This window comes from Monodelphis domestica, chromosome 3, assembly GCF_027887165.1.
Source record: "Monodelphis domestica isolate mMonDom1 chromosome 3, mMonDom1.pri, whole genome shotgun sequence".
Lineage (NCBI taxonomy): Eukaryota > Metazoa > Chordata > Mammalia > Didelphimorphia > Didelphidae > Monodelphis > Monodelphis domestica.
In genome coordinates, this window is record NC_077229.1 from 371402279 (window position 1) to 371417689 (window position 15411).

Below are 15411 nucleotides of genomic sequence, written 5' to 3' on the forward strand. Positions count from 1 at the left end.
GGCCCCTTCCTGAAAACAACCTAACCCAGTGGAGGGGGCACCCAGACAGCAGGGAAACAGAGAGGGATGGGGGAGCACGTAACCCCCTGGGAGGAGCCCTTGGAGCTCCGGGAAGCCACGGCCCCTCCCCCTCAGAGAGCAGGGTCTTCTGAAACAACAGCAACCCTCAGGACTGGCAAAAGGGCCTCTGGAGCCGGCTATTCTGAAGGCCACATCTTGAAAACAACTTGACCCAGTCGAGGGGGCACCCAGACAGCAGGGAAACAGAGAAACGGGGGGAGCTTGTAACCCCCTGGCTAGATCCCTCCATCCAAGTCTCAAGTCCCTGCCTCAGGACACACTCAATTCAATCCAGGGAAAGCTAATCTTCTTATCAGGAGCCCTCTCCCAGAGCTCTAGGAAGCTGCAGCCCCTCCCCCTCAGAGAGCAGGGTCTTCTGAAACAACAACAACCCTCAGGACTGGCAAAAGGACCCCAGGGCCAGCTATTCTGAAGGCCACATCCTGAAAACAACCTAACCCAGTTGAGGTGGCACCCAGACATCAGGGAAACAGAGAGAGGGGGGGGGCTTGTAACCCCCTGGCTGGATCCTTCCATCTGAGTCTCACAAAAAAAGACCCTGCCTCAAGGCATACTAAATTCAACCCAGGGAAAGCGAATCTCATTAGGAGCCCTCAGAGCTCCAGGAAGCTCTGGCCCCTCCCCCCACAGAGTGCAGGCACTGGCCGGCTAAGGCACAGGAACAAGGGCCAAGCTAGGCTTAGAGCATGGAAGTAAGGCAAAGGAGAAGCATCAGGAGGGTGCCGAGGAGAGGAGGGCAGTAACAGGGACACACCAGCAACTCCTGGCTTCCCAGGAAGACAGAACAACAACTGCATAGAACGGACAATCTGCCTAGGGTAAAACCTCTGAACACCAGACAGAGATAAGAAAACCTAATCCCCCCCCCCCACTCAGATAGAGATGGCAAACTCCACAGAAGCACAAAAGTCACAAAATTAAAAAAAAAAAAACAAGAAGAAGGGGGCGACTTTGGACACATTTTATGGAGCAAAAATACAAAACACAGAGGAAATAGAAGAGGAAACACAAGCAAATGCTCCAAAACCTTCCAAAGGAAATGGAAACTCTCCATAAATCCATGAAGAATTTGAATCTGAAATGATCAAAAAGATGGAAGCCTTCTGGGAGGAAAAGTGGGAAATAATGCAAAAGAAATTTGTGCATCTACAAAACCAGTTTGACAAAACTGAAAAGTAAAACCAGGCTTTAAAGCAAGAACTAATAAAGCAAAGCCAAAAGACCAAAAAATAGAAGAGAACATAAAATATCTCACTGACAAAGTGACAGATTTGGAAAATGTAGGGAGAAGAGATAATTTAAGAATAATTGGACTTACAGAAAAGCCAGAAATAAACAGCAAACTCAACATCATAATACAAGAGATAATCAAAGAAAATTGCCCAGAGATTCTAGAACAAGGGGGCAATACAGCCACTGACAGAGCTCACAGAACACCCTCTACACTAAACCCCCAAAAGACAACTCCCAGGAATGTAATTGCCAAATTCCAAAACTCTCAAGCGAAAGAAAAAATCCTGCAAGAAGCCAGAAAAAGACAATATAGATATAAAGGAATGCCAATCAGGGTCACACAAGACCTTGCAAGTTCCACTCTGAATGATCGTAAGGCATGGAACATGATCTTCAGAAAGGCAAGAGAGCTGGGTCTTCAACCAAGAATCAGCTACCCAGAAAAACTGACTATATACTTCCAAGGGAAAGTATGGGCATTCAACAAAATAGAAGATTTCCAATTTTTTGCAATGAAAAGACCAGAGCTCTGTGGAAAGTTCGATATCAAAAATCAAAGAGTGTAACAAGGGAATCACCTTAAAAGACTGATATATATTAATTTAAGGTCACCAAGGAATCAGCTATGTAATTCCTAAATGAAAAACTCAAGTCAGCCGTCAGCCTTTTTTAGGAGTTTAATTACAATAGGAGTAAGAAAGGAATTAGAGATAGAGAGAGAGAAAAAGGGAGAGAAGGGAATAGGGCTTAAATACCCCTTCTGTTTAGGCTGAGCCAAAAGGCCCAAGCCCTTAGATAGCTGGGGCAAAGAAAAGAGCTCAGTCCCTATTACTCACATGTCCAAAATGGAGAAACAGTCTCAGAGGCCCCCACCTTCAGCTTCCTTCAGAGCAAACCTTCTCAGAGCCCAGGAACCACACCAACCAAAACCTCAACAACCTCCCTTGGAGTCTTCAGACCCCCTATCTTTTAGGAAACCATCCAAGTTCCTCCCCTCAGTTCTCCCATCTACCAATCGCTGTTCATCAATTTCCCTGTCAATGGAGGCTCTAGCTTAACCCAGGACCGCCCAGAGGTTTCTGGCTTTTGCACATGTCTGTTGAAGGTCATATTTTCAAATGATTAAATCTTTACTCCTTTGCTACAGCCCTTTCTAAATCCTGTTAACTTGAGTAGGGTAGAGATTGGAATAATTAAATTTTGATCTAGGCTGCAGCCCTTACTCAATCCTATTAGGACTGAATAGGGTGGAGATTTATTCCAAGTATCTCCATTGTATCAATTCTAAAATCAATCAAGACTCAAAGAAATTCCTGTTCTATGCTTAAGCATAGGTCAAAGTCCTTTCCATTGTTCAGCAAAGGGTTTCTGTCCTAAAGTAATCTTAAGAAGGGAAGAGAAAGAACCTCCCATGCCAATGGGGTTCCCATTCCAATAGACTATCAGTAAGAAATTTTCCAAGTATGAAATATCCCAATGGTGAAATTTCCAACATTTATAAGTCTAAGGAAATTTGAGGTTTACAAGAGCATGGAATACCTGAAAAGGTAAATATGAAGGAAAGGGAAAAGGAGAAAAATGTTATCTTCTTCTTTTACTCAAACTCTCTTCTATAAGGACTACATTTATATCAATCGATGTATACTAACAGGTGGGGAAAATGTAATGTGTAAATAGGGGGAAAAGAAAGACCAAATAGAATAATCATTCTCACACAAAGGTTCACATGGGAAGGGGAGGGGAAGAAAACTCTTAAAAGCAGGAGACGAAGAGAGTTTTTACTTAAACCTTACTCTCATGGAAATCAACTCTGAGAGGGAAAAACATCCAGATCCATTGGGATCTTGAATTCTATCTTACCCAACAAGGGTAGGGAGAATGGAAAACCAAGTGGGGGTGAGAGAGAGGGAAAACAAAAGGGGAGGGAAAGAGAGGGGGAGGGAGAAGGAACAAAAGGGGAGGGACTAAAAAGGGAAACATATCAAGGGAGGGGATAAGGGGGACCGATTCAAAGTAAATCACTGGACTAAAAGGTAGAGCCAAAGGAAAATAGGTTAGAATTAGGGAAGGTTATCAAAATGCCAGGGAGTCCACAAATGACAGTCATAACCTTGAACGTGAATGGGATGAACTTACACATAAAATGTAGACGAATAGCAGAATGGATTAGAATCCAAAACCCTACCATATGTTGTCTTCAAGAAACACACATGAGGCGGGTTGACACCCACAAGGTCAGAATTAAAGGATGGAGTAAGACCTTCTGGGCCTCAACTGATAGAAAGAAGGCAGGAGTGGTAATCATGATATCTGATAAAGCCAAAGCCAAAATAGACCTGATCAAAAGGGATAGGGAAGGTAATTATATTTTGTTAAAAGGGACATTAGATAATGAGGAAATATCACTAATCAACATGTATGCACCAAATAATATAGCACCCAAATTTCTAATGGAGAAACTAGGAGAATTGAAGGAAGAAATAGACAGTAAAACCATATTAGTGGGAGACTTAAACCAACCATTACCAAATTTAGATAAATCAAATAAAAAAATAAATAAGAAAGAGGTAAAAGAAGTGAATGAAATCTTAGAAAAATTAGAATTAATAGACATATGGAGAAAAATAAATAGGGATAAAAAGGAATACACCTTCTTCTCAGCACCACATGGCACATTCACAAAAATTGACCATACATTAGGTCACAGAAACATCATATCATCTGCAAAGATTGATAGCTTGGTCTCCTCATTGGCTATTTTAATACCTTCAATTTCTTTTTCTTCTCTAATCGCTACAGCTAGTGTTTCTAGTATGATGTTAAATAATAGAGGCGAAAATCGGCATCCTTGTTTCACTGATGATGTTATTGGGAATGCATCTAGTTTATCCCCAGTGCAGATGATGTTTGCTGATAGTTCCAGATGTATACTGTTTATTATGTTTAGGAAAGGTCCTTCTATTCCTATACTTTATAATGTTTTCAATAGGAATGGGTGTTGTATTTTGTCAAAGGCTTTTTCTGCATCTATTGAGATAACCATGTAATTTTTGTCAGTTTGCTTGTTAATCTGGTCAATTATGTGGATGGTTTTCCTAATATTGAACCATCCTTGCATTCCTGGTATGAATCCTATCTGGTCATCGTGAATAACCCTCGTGATGACTTGCTGGAGTCTTTTTGCTAGTATCCTATTTAAGATTTTTGCATCTCTATTCATTAAGGAGATTGGTCTGTAGTTTTCTTTCTCTGTTTTTGACCTGCCTGGTTTTGGAATCAGAATCATATTTCTGTTGTAAAAGGAATTTGTTAGAATTCCTTTGCTTATTTTGTCAAATAGTTTGTATAATATTGGGATTAGGTGTTCTTTGAATGTTTGACAGAATTCATTTGTGAATCCATCTGGCCCTGGGGATTTTTTCTTAGGGAGTTCTTTGATGGCTTATTCAATTTATTTTTCTGATGTGGGCTTGTTTAGGTAATCTATTTCTTACTCTCTTTGTCTAGGCAATTTATATTTTTGTAAATATCCATCCATCTCACCTAGATTGCCATATTTGTTGCCATATAATTGGGCATAATAGTTTTTAAAGATCACCTTAATTTCCTTTTCATTAGCAGTGAGATCACCCTTTTCATTTTGGATACTATCAATTTGGTTTCCTTCTTTCCTTTCTTAAATTAGATTGACCAGTACTTTGTCAATTATATTTGTTTCTCTTTCAAAATACCAGCTTCTAGTCCTATTTATTAAATCAATAGTTCTTTGACTTTCAATTTTATTAATATCTCCTTTAATTTTTAGGATCTCTAATTTACTCTTCATCTGAGGATTTTTAATTTGTTCACTTTCTTGTTTTTTAATTTGCAGGTCCAATTCATTGACCTTTGCCCTCTCTAGTTTGTTAATATATGAACTCAAGGATATAAATTTACCCCTTAGTACTGCTTTGGCTGAATCCCACAGGTTTTTAAAGGGTGTCTCATCATTGTCATTTTCTTCAATGAAATTATTAATTGTTTCTATGATCTCTTCTTTAACTAATCAATTTTTGAGAATCATAGTTTAATTTCCAGTTAATTTTGAATTTGCCTCTCCATGTACCTTTACTAATTATTATTTTCATTGCATTGTTATCTGAGAAGGTTGCATTTATTATTTCTGCTCTTTTGCACTTTTTTGCAATGTTTTTATGTCCTAATACATGGTCAATTTTTGTGAATGTACCATGTGCTGCTGAAAAGAAGGTGTATTCCTTTTTGTCCCTATTTATTTTTCTCCACATATCTACTAACTAATTTTTCTAAGATTTCTTTCACTTCTCTTACCTCTTTCTTCTTTTTTTTGTTTTATTTATCTAGTTCTGATAGAGGAAGGTTCAGATTTCCCACTAGTATAGTTTTTCTATCTATTTCATCCTTGAGCTCCACTAATTTCTCCTTTAGAAATCTGGATGCTATGCCATTTGGTGCATACAGGTTGAGTACTGATATTTCCTCATTGTATATACTGCCTTTTATCAGGATGTAATTACCTTCCCTATCTCTTTTAACTAGATTTATTTTTACTTTGATTTCTCATATATCATGATATTGACTCCTGCCTTCTTTTAATCATTGGATGCCCAATAGATATGGCTCCATCCTCTAACTATGACCCTATGTTTATCTATCTTCCTCATGTCTGTTTCTTGTAAACAGCATATGGTAGGGTTTTGGATTCTAGTCCACTCTGCTATTCCCTTGTGTTTTATGGGTGAGTTTATTCCATTCACATTCAGAGTTATAATTACTAGCAGTGTATTTCCCAGCATTTTGATTTCTACTCCTAGTCCTGCCTTTTCTTCTTTCACTATTTTCTTCCACAATAATGCTTTGTTTTTAATCAGTTACCCTAATTCCCACCCTTATTTTACTTACCTTTTCAACCCCTCTCCCTTTTTATTTCCCCCCTTATTTTCATTACAGTCCTTTTAAACTACAACCCCTGCCCTCTCCCTCCCTTGTACTGCTTCCCTCCCCACCAGTATGTTTGTTACCCTCCTACTTCCCTATTGGGCACAAATAAATTCTCTACCCTAATGGATTGCATTGTTTTTCCCTCTTTGGGTCAATTTCAATTCATGTTGGACTTGAGTATTTCCTATCTCCAACCTCTTTACCCTTCCATGGTATTGATGTTCTCCCCCCTCCCACTTTGTGCTTCTTTGTGACATATAAATTTACCCCCTTCAGTTTCTTTTCCCATTTCTTTTAGTATTAACCTCTTTTTTACCTCTTATTGTATATATATATATATATATATATATATATATATATATATATAAAGATATATACATATATATGTACATATAAATATAAATACACACATATATATGCATTTTTGCATACACATATCTATATGCATATTTATGTCTTGTCATTTCATTTTATACAGTTTGTCACTGTTTTTTTTTTCCTGTTTTGTTTTGTTTTTCTTTTTCCCCTCTTTTTTAATTACCTTTTGATGATTCTCTTGATTTCTGTGGTTGGACATCAAATTTTCTGGTCAGGTCTAGTCTTTTCTTTACAAATGCTTGAAATTATTCTATTTTGTTAAATGACTATACTTTCCTCTATAAGAATATAGCCCGTTTTTCTGGGTAGTTAATTCTTACTTGTAAACCTAATTCTCTTGCTTTCCAGAATGTCATATTCCATGCCTTTTGGTCCTTCAGTGTATATGTAGCCAGATCCTGTGTTATCCTCACTGTGGTTTAATGGTATCTGAATGACTTCTTAGCAGCTTGTAATATTTTTTCCTTGGTCTGATAGTTCTTGAATTTGGCTATTCCTGGGTGTTGTCAGTTGGGGATTGAGTACAGGGGGTGATCTGTGAATTCTGTCAATCTTCACTTTTCCCTCTTGTTCTAGAATATTGGGGCAGTTTTTTTGGATAATTTCCTGTAGTATGATGTCCAGGCTTTTCCTTTTCTCATGGTCTTCTGGTAGGCCAATGGTTCTTATGTTGTCTCTCCTAGAATGATTTTCTTAATCGTCTATTTTGTGAATGTGATGCTTCATATTTTCCTCAATTTTTTCATTCATTAAATTTTGTTTTATAGTGTCCTGCTGCCTTGTATAGTAACTTGATTCAAGTTGTTGCATTCTGGTTCTTAAAGACTGGATTTCAACCCTTGCTTTTTGGTCATCCTCCTTTTTGTCTGGTTTTCTTTGAAGATCATCTTTCATCTCCTTTGCCTCATTTTCAAGCTGGTTGATTTTAGCTTTCAGGACACTATTTTCACACTTTAGTTCAAGTGCCTCTCTTTCCAGATGATTTATCTTCATTTTTCAGTTCCTTTCTCAATTGTCTTCAACCCTCTTAATTGTGTTTTGAACTGTATTTTGAGTTTTTCCAAAGCCTGTGCCCAATTCACTGGGATTTCTGTTTTATTGTTTGGTGTTTCTTCCTTCTCCGTTCCATTTTCTCTTTGTTCATTGCCTTTATAGAAGCTGTTGATTGTAATTTCTTTTTTCTTTTTCTGTTGTTTGCTCATATTTCCCCCTTCTTTTTCTTCTTGTAGTTGCCTGCATTCTTGCTCCTCCCATTATGTGTTGGATCTGTGGGTTTGGGCTTTTCTGTCAGTCTTCCCTCTTGGAATTTTGTCAGGAAGTCTCTCAGTGCAGTCTGTGGGGGAGGGGTATTGAAGTGTTTGCTTCCCTGTACTCTGGAGGCTTTGATTGGATTAAAATCCAGCACTCTGTGAAGCAGGGGTGTTGGAGCTTGAGCTTCCCTGACTTCTGAAGACTGTTTATGGGATTAAATCCTGTTGGGTTGGGCTGGATGTGCCCTGAGGCCAAAACCTCCTGGAAGGGAGAAGCAATATGGAGGGTCTCTGCTGCTGCCACCAGGCTGCCCACTCTGTGCTCCCTCTCCAGCTCTTTCCCACCAACTATGTTTGATGCACTGAGGCTGGCATAGCCCTGCCAGCAAGGTACTCCCTCCAGACCAGCACCTTTGCCTGCACAGAGGTTCCAGCTTCCACTGGAGGCTTAATGCTCTAGGTGGGAGAGGTGATCCTGAGACTTTTCTTTTCCCTTCCCCTCATACCTAAGTGTTCTTGAATTTTGGCTTTTGCGGGGGGGGGGGTTACCTTTTGAATTGAGTCCAGAAGGAGGGTTCCTTGGCTCTGTCTTATTATTAGGTTTGATTTTCAGCCCCCTGGGAGCATTTAGTTTGTAATTGGTAAGGAAGAGTTTTCTGAGGTCTGAACTTTCACTGCCTCTACACCGCCATCTGGAATAGAAGAGTAATCTGAAGAGAACTATTACTTGTTGAAATAAAGAGGTAAACTGAAGGGAAACTGTTATTCTTTGCAATGACTGCCATCCTCTGACTTATGACTAGAGAGAGTTGTGACAGGAACCTAAACCTGCTTATTGGTAATGGAGGTAGAAATGAAAAATGCTGAGGGATGCTGAAACACAGAGATGTTGATACACAGGGGAACTGCCTACAAGGGAACTGCTCTGATGTTTACTCTGGGGTCTGCCTACTGATCCCTACTGATGGCTGATGGATTAGTATATCTTCCTAAACCTCCTCTCCCTTTCACTCCCTCTCTCTCCAACCCCCTCCTCCCTTGCCTCCCTCACCTCCTAATTCTTCTTGAAGCCTTTGGCTTCTTTCCTCCTCCTCTGAGTGAACTATAAAGATATTCTTTTCTTTTCCTTTTCAAGTTGGGGAGTTTATTGGGATAACAGGATAGGAAACTGAGGTAAGAGCAATGAGGATGTCCCTAACTTCAAGGGGAATTTTAGGAGGGTTTGAAGTAGTCCAGTCACAAAATGTGACTCTAAGACAATTAGAGAGATGGAGGACTACTATTTGAATCTTCTTTCTTCTTCACCAAGAAAAGTCTTTTCTTCAGCTTGGCTTTCCTCCAACTCTTGGTCAGTAAAATCTCAAAGAGCAAAGCCCCAAAAGCCAAGCCAAGCCCCCCAAGGGTCCTTCAGCCAGCTTCCACTTTTAGAGAGAAAATCAGATCCTCCTCTTAGCCAGTTCAACTCTCAAAGAGAAACCAAAGCCCCAAAGTTTCTCCCTTGATCAGCTTCAACTGCCCAGAGCCAAAGACAAAGTCTAAAGCCTTTAAGATACTGCTTCTTCCCCTTAGGGTGGCCAGAAACCCCCCAACTGCCACACCTGGGAATATTCCATTGGAACCTTCTCTTGATTGACAGCTATGTCTCCAGCCTTGGTTCTTGCAAATTCTCTCTCTCTCCAGCCCTCTACCACACATCTTGACTTTGCCTCCCAACATTCAGTAATTTAAAGTCATATTTGAAATACATTAATGCTTCCTTGCTGTTCAATATAGGTGAAAATGCTTTCTAAGTAATTAAACCAACATGTTTCGCAGGTTGGATTTGAAAGGATATTTAAAAGTTTGAAGAAACTCTGATTGCTAAATATAGATGATTGACAAGTTTTTTTTTTAATTTTAAAATCTCTAAAAATTTTTCTGTATTCTATGTCTAAGGAGAAATAAAAGGCAGATATGTGGTGTAGTGGTCCAACTTCTGGAACAGGAAGATGAGTTCATATTCATAGTCTTGAGTAAGTCACTTAAGCTCTCTGTCACATTTTCTTCAACAGTAACATTAATATAATAATAGGACCTACCTCCCCACATTGTTTTAAGAATCAAATGAGATAAGAAATAGTTAGCATGAAGCTTGCTATATAAGAGGTACTTAAGAAATGTGTTTCCTTTCTTCTTCATTTAAAGTGAAAAAAAAAGGCCTTACTATTTGTTCTTTCATTTACACACTTCCATTATTTAAAAATCTGAAAACTTTACTGATGTTGAAATGCATCAATGGATAGTAGATTGCTCCAATGTGCCAATAAAAGTTCATGTGTATGTGTGTGTGTGTTTGCATGGGCACAATACATTTCGGGAACAAGGCTTTGCATTCTTGTGGCATTTCCCCTGGAATTTCAAAACATTAAAAGAAAACTAATTTTGTGTATATAAATGTGTATCTTTAAAATTAGATAACTTCAAATTACCAGCTATTCTTACAATAAAATAATTACCCTGAAGGGATAGATTTTGTTCTATTTAAGGCACACTAAATGGGCAACTGATGACAATTATAAAGTTTTGAGGCTCTAGTGATTATTTTCTTTAATCCATTTATTCAACAATTATTTATTAAGCATCTACTATGAAGAATGAGAGGCAATGTAAAATAAAATCTAGAGAACTGGCCTTAAAGGCAAGAAGATGGGTTTGAGTGCCTCTGATACTTACAATCTATGTAACCCACATTAGACATTTTATTACCTGTGAGTGCCCTATACACCTCTCTCAAATTACAAATTTCAGAGCAGCTGTTTATCTACAGACTGAAGAGGTTTCCTCATTGGTCATTACCTATAGAGCCCATCCACAGTCAAATCAATCAATCAATCAAACAATCAATCAATCAATTTACCTTTATTAAATACCTACTATGAATTATAATAAAGGGGGAAAAGGGGGAGAGATTTATAAGAAAGGAAGAAAGGGTGAAAAGGGAATGGAGTTTTCTTTCTTCTAGGCAAGGACAGAGTGAGAGGAGGTGTTGTTGTTTAGCCAGAGGAGAGGAGGAGGATGGATTTTGTCTTTCCCCCCTCAGCCCTCTCTTACTAGACCCCCTCACTATGTCTGCCTTCAACTCCTACTGCCAGGCTCTCTGGGATCTTTGTTGAAAGAGGTTTCAGATGTTAAGCCTCTTTCTTCTGGAGGGAGAGAGACCACTTCTCTCCCCCTCAATTCAGGCTGGGTTCTAATAAAGCTGGAGTCAGTTCTGGGTCCTAATAACTGAGTTTATTTAAAGGAAGCAGGAAAGGGACAAGGCTGATGAAAGATAAGGATTGAGATTCAGGAGGGAAAGAGGGAGAGGGGGTCCCTCTCTAAGGAACACTCTTCCCCCCAAAGCCAGACAGCTCAGGCCTGATAATCTGAACCCCTTAGAGGTTTCAGAGTAGAGAAACCCTGTTTTCTTGGCTGGCAAGATTAAATTAATTAAAATTAAATTTATTTTTATTAATTAAAATTAAAGGTTCAAAGGGAGTTGTAGAGATCTTCTTTGTGGACTGCTTGTCTCTCAAAGTCCTTGTCCACTGGCTGGGGTTTGGGAGGACCTGGGATCAGGAATTCAGGGAGAAAAAGACCACTGGCTTTGAGATCCCATCAGAGTCAAATCTCTGCCAAGAGTCAGTTTCAACTGCCTAGATACAGCTTTTTTTTTTTTTTCACTCCAAGGTTCCAAGTTCTTTTCTGCCCATCACCCTTCACTGCTTGCAGGATTCTTGCAGCTCTTCCAGGCTTATTCCCAAAGTTTCCAGATTTCTCTCTCTTACAGAATCTAGTACTGTGCTAAGTGTGGTTAGAATGAATACCATTTTCAGCAATTAGGCAAACATCCCAGAAAATGATATCTCTCTAAAATGCCAGACTGCTGTTTTGAAGGCATTGAAAGGAGTCTTGCAAAGGTATTTCAACAAAAGCAATGCAGAACTTAGTTTTCTTGGAAAGAAGTGGGAAACACAAACAACAAAAATTCTTTGGTGACAAGTGGTGGAGAAATCTAAAAGATCTTGCAAGAGCACAAAATCTGTAATCCTGTGCAAAATATGATCAGAAGTGTTAACTTGTTTTTGTCTGATTATTTCATTTTGTTTTTGCTCCATGAGGCCTATGTTCTTATTCTTCAGCAAAAGTAGTTATTCAAGAGAATAAATTGATTGTGAAATTATAAACTTCTTGGGGAAAGCATATATCTCAAGCTATTTGCACTGTTTTTTAATCTCCCAAAATGGATTAATTCCTGAAAGAAATTATATTGCAATAGTATCAAACCTCCTTTTATTGATCCAAGAGGACACAGAGTTGTTTGTTTTTTTAAATTACAAAAAGGAAAGGAATTTAAAATGTGGTATAAATACTGGTCATTGCCCTGAGAACTTAAGCCTAGCTGCTTATGCAGATGTTATAATAACACAAAAAATATTTGATCATTTGGTATTTTTTTCTCTTAAAATGTTTGCAGACTGGAGATTATGACAAAATTATATTTTAAAATGTTTTGAATTGGCCAGTGATGCAGAGTGTTATGGAGGTGATTTTGTGGTCTCAAAAATACAGTCCAATTTCTGGCAGGTTTTTGTGTCAATTTGAAAAAAAAAAGTTTTTGAATATAGGATTTTTAATAGAAAGAAATATAAAGCTCAGCAAGTTTCCTTTTAAGAAAGTTGACTGTTTATTTTTGCCATATAATTTTAAGTGATTATTGATTTATTATTTCTATTAAAGATATATTTTTGTACCTGATTGCTGAAAGTCAGGAAGAACACTGATTAAAAAGGGGGGAAAAGATAATGAAAACAGAAAAAAAGAACTACCACTATCCATTTTTCTGAAAGCACAGTCATATAGCTCTCATTAAATAAATTAAAATAAAAAATTTCAGAGCCAGAACTAGAGCAAGGGAGTCTTTGCTCTATGTGCTTCCATTTAGTGAGACATCATTCCTTCACTCCATGTATGTTTGTGTGTGAGAGTAAGATAGAGTCAGAGAAAGACAGGATAGAGACAGAGAGAAAAGCAGAGATAGAGACAGACAGAGACAGAGATGCATTCTGTCAGGTGTTTGGGATATGCAAAAAATAAAGAGGAGACTATCCCTATCTTAAAGGAGTGATTATCTATTAGAGGTATCAGAAGATGTACACATATAAAATATAGTCTAGAATAGGAATACTGAATTCTAAAAGACTGTAAGAGGGAAAAGTCATTTTTATTTGATGGGATCAGTTAAGGCTTAGTAGTCAGAGTGAAATTTTAGTTGGTTCTGTCTTGAAGAATGAGTAGGATTTCAATATTCAAAGCTTCTACTTTCATTCATTTATTCATCATTAATATTCTATTCAGTCATCCAAGAAAAAAAATACAGATCTGCTCAGGTATTTGCCATCTGTGTTCCTGTCTCCTTTTTCTCCACTATTGAATGGTATTTTCTGGGCTGGATCTCCAGAAATGCTGTCCTACCACCCTGAAAGAGTTAATGAATTGAGCTTGGGAACTATGCGCTTGGGCTGAACTGTCCTAATTGTTGAGTAAGCTCAACTCATATTTCTTCCTTTATTTAATTAGCTCCAGTTCATGTTTCAAGCACCATCCAGGCATATACCAGAAAATTCAGTCATATTTAAAATTCTTGCCATTTGCCCTGCAACCTCATGCATAGTTTATCCCACTTGGCATATCAGACCCTTTTATCTCCTCTGGGAAGTGAATTGAATTCAATACCACTGAAAAGGAGAAACCATTCAACTCACCTGTCTCTAATCATAATTCCTATGACTCCTTTCTCTGGCTCCCTCTCTATAAGATGTACTTGACTTCCCTTATTAAATGTAAGTAAGCATAGTAGAGTACCTATTGTTTCTCCCCACTTTTCTTCTCAAATAGGTAAAATGTAAATGGAATGTAAAGATGATTCAAATGTTATCTTTTCTTCCCTGGAATCTAGCATGGTGTCAGACTTAAAGTCAATGCCTAGTAAGTATTTTTAATTAATTAATTCATTATTTATTATTCATTGTCCATTTATTAACTCCTTTCTATCTGAAAGACATGTAAATAAAGTGGAAGGGTGTTCGAAGTTCAATTTGTATTGACTGAAGTCAGAAGCTCTGAGTTTCAATCTCCCACATTTTTGTTGAGTGACTTTGGAAAAATCACTTCATCTTTTTTGACATGTATGTCCATTCATAAAATGAGAGAGTTGGATTGAATTCCTAAACCAGATTTCAGCTATAATAGTTTGAATCCAAGCACAGAAAGAGCAAAGGCTTGCCTGGGCAGGGAAATGCTTTTTAATCCCTTTTTTTCATTCCCCTTGAATTTAGACTTTCCTCAGACTTTAGCCCTCTTTATTTCCCTAAATGGTTCTCGCTCTCTGTTTGCTTTCTATCTCCCTTTTTAATATGTTTTTTTTTTGGTCCACTTAAACTTTAAAAACTTTTAACAATTTATAATGACACTAGATTCACTAGGGAAATTAGCAACCAGATCATGGTACAAAGGTGGTGACCCAGCTCAAACAGAGCACAATTGGCACAGCCTATAAGGAAAATGTGAGTATGATTCTCAGGATAATGATATTTCATTATTACTTTAGAAGATAGATTTGAAGTGTACACTGACCTGATTTATTATATAAATCTAATTCCTTTTCTATTCTCTCCTCTCCACAAAACTCCTCCATAGCAGAAATGATGATTCTAAAGTAATTCAGACAATGATTAAATTGAAATTCTTGCCAGCATTAGCAATGTGCACAAACTGGCTTCTTCCCACATTGGCTTAATACATTTGAGCTGCCTTATAAATCACTTCAAGAAACTTATGTCAAATATAAATGAACTGTGCTATCCAAGGAAGGATTTTTGTGTTTAAAAAAGGGGGCTTCCTCCAGAGCAGGAAGGTCAAATGCAAATGAAGAAAAACATTCAAGCAGGCTAAAGCCAAAATCTAAGATCAAGCAGGTAGAACTCATGAAAAATAGAAATCACAACATATTTGCTGAAACAGGAGCAACAGAAGCCCTGGACAATAGAATTCTTCCATGTCAGACCCTCTGCACACTAACCTGACGTAGAATGTACTTTTATTGTCTTTGCTGCCTCTTTCTCAAATAAGCTTCATTTATAAAAGACATAGGATTGCATATATTTCTTTTCCATTTCATCTTACTAAATATTAAGTCAAAACATTTCATCAATTCAAACAACTCTGAATTTGAGTCACAGAGCTGAAGTTAAAATCTTCGTTTGGCTTCTTTCTACATTTCTGATTTTTAAGTAAGTCATACCTGTTTGAACATCAGTTTTCACACTGATAAAATGAGGATATTGAAATAGAATTAACCTCTAAGATCCCTCCTAGAACTAGATTTAATAGCCTATGGTTCCACATTTTTTACTGGGATGTTCAGAAAGATTCTTCAGGTGTAAAGATAATGATATTGCATTATAATGACAAATCATTTGGGAAAATCTGG